The sequence below is a fragment of the Pundamilia nyererei genome, unplaced genomic scaffold (genome assembly GCF_000239375.1).
Source record: "Pundamilia nyererei isolate P.nyererei 1_Seehausen unplaced genomic scaffold, PunNye1.0 scaffold00282, whole genome shotgun sequence".
NCBI lineage: Eukaryota > Metazoa > Chordata > Actinopteri > Cichliformes > Cichlidae > Pundamilia > Pundamilia nyererei.
In genome coordinates this window covers 405,437-407,727 of record NW_005187683.1, presented here as the reverse complement: position 1 = coordinate 407,727, position 2,291 = coordinate 405,437, and positions in this window count along the sequence as shown.

Genomic DNA, 2,291 nt, shown 5'->3' with positions numbered 1-2,291 from the left:
CTGTTCTCACTCCCGAGGCGTAACATGGTGACGTTTTGTCACCTAGCGTAAAATGTTACGCTTTTGGAGTGAGAACGTGTTAGCTGTACTCATAAGGAAAACAGCCAAGAAGGTGTTAAGTGTATAAAAAGTGAATGGGAGATGGCAGTGGACTTTTTAACCGTATTGTTTAACCCTTTGAAGCCGGTCGGAGCGAGCACACTCGGTTTTGCTTAGCTATTTCTAAATCCCTGTAGAACCGGAACCACGTGAGCTAGCGCAAAACTTTTTTTTGCATATGAAACCGGAGGAGTTGTACTTACATCTTATGCCATCAGCTTGTCCTAGGTCACGGTTTACTTCCACATAAAGCTTTGCAAATATTGCATAAAAAGCGCTTGCAGCAACAAAAACATAATATTCCAGAAACATGCTTTGCCAATCCGATCAGCTGTTTGTAACACTTCCTACATTGAAACAGACGTCAGCGCGAACGATCGCATGTCCGCCATTACCTGCCCGAAACCGGAAGTGACGTCATTTTCATGGAAAATGTAGTTTTTTACTTGTAGGCTTTAAAAGCCTATAGGGCTTTGGAGTTGACGTCACACCGCAATGTATCGTGAGAGCGCGGCGCCATCTTCCGGGTCAACAAATCAAAACAAACGCACTGTGGAATGACGACCACAAGAAACATGCTTAAAAGCAGCTCAAAAGAAAACAGACGGTATAGAGACCGATTGCGTTCAGAGGCGAAGCGGCGGGACTTGAAAAAAATAGCATGCATCGGTAATGTGGACCCGTATGAAATAATGCAGTGGAGTGGAAACCCAGACGACCTACCAACGTTGTCCTACCCCGATATCTTTACGTTTCTTGTTTCTGGAGTAAGCGCTTACACTGCCAACCAGTTTTGTAATTACAAGTCGCTGGAGGCGCACATCCAATTTACTAACGGCTGGGTGCAAGATGTGGCTATTTTCAACCTGTAAGTAAGTCGTCATTCTAACCAAGGTAAGTCAGCTGGAGCGCATCGAGTGTAATAGCCATGGTTCACCCCCCACCACAATTAATGTTACACATTTATCAATGAACTACTAAAATCTCGTTGCCATATTATGTGTCCATAAGTGCAAAGTTGATGCAAACTCCCACATTGATAAGATATTACAGCCATTTCATAGGCAGGCTTCCCTACACTTGTGCGAAAGAGTTAGCGAATTGTTACATAGCACGTATGTTTCCATTCGATGTTTGATCGCAGTTTCTATAACCTCCGAGACCACCAATGATAATATTATTAGGCTATAAAGAGTGATATGAACATATATAGAACTTACCGGAATGAAAGTGTCTGGAGCACCAACAGATATCTGGAGATGGAAGCGAACTGGATATCAGCTTGTCTCACGGCTGCTATCCAGGCTAGACGCCTTCGTTTGGTAACATCGATAAACAAGCTGCCTCATGTTGCTTCCAGGTTGGGAAAGAATGAAAAGACTTTTTAAGCTTATTCCTGTGCCGGTCGTGCGATCGAACATTGCAGTACGAACCATTGCTGTTGTGTCTGCCTTCGCTCCTTTTTCGCTTGCGCTTTGTTTGGACCCGGAAAATAGCGCATCAGGCCAAAATCCTTTCCACGCCCACCCCCGTGACATCACACTCCAAAGCCCTATATCGGTGTTTTTATAAGTCATGTTTGACTTTATTCTTTTCTGAATAGTTTCTGGGATGCTTAGAATTCAAATTGCACTGCTTTAAATAGTTTATTTTGATGCAGATGCTGTTTTCTTTGCAAATTTGCATCATAGGATTGTTTTTAGTTTTTTCTCCAATATATAAAAATTGGTGTATCTCAAAAATAAAACTATGAAGACACTCAAAATAAATTTCCTGTGGTTTTAAACTATTTTTTGCAACTTTTTTGTATTTAAAGTTTTGAGGGTAAACCTCTTAAATTTCTCTAATTAGAAATATATGTAAAAAAAAACAAAAAACGATTTTCAATTTTTCTTTAGTTTATTGCATTTTTTTGCAATTTATGTAGTTAAATATTATTATTATAATAAATATTATTAAAATTTGGGCTATAACAGTTGTATTGATGTATAGCAACTTGAAATGCTCCCAAAAATGGCACTACAACATGTAAACATATAAAGCTGTGGCGGACTTGGTTCTATGGTAGGTCTTAACGGGTTAACGTAATCTTGGAGGAAATACCTGAGGAATAGAGAAGTCGATCGCTACTAAAGAACAAGGCTGGAAGTGATGAACCGTACGGTGAAGAAATCTTACAAGGATCAGTAAGC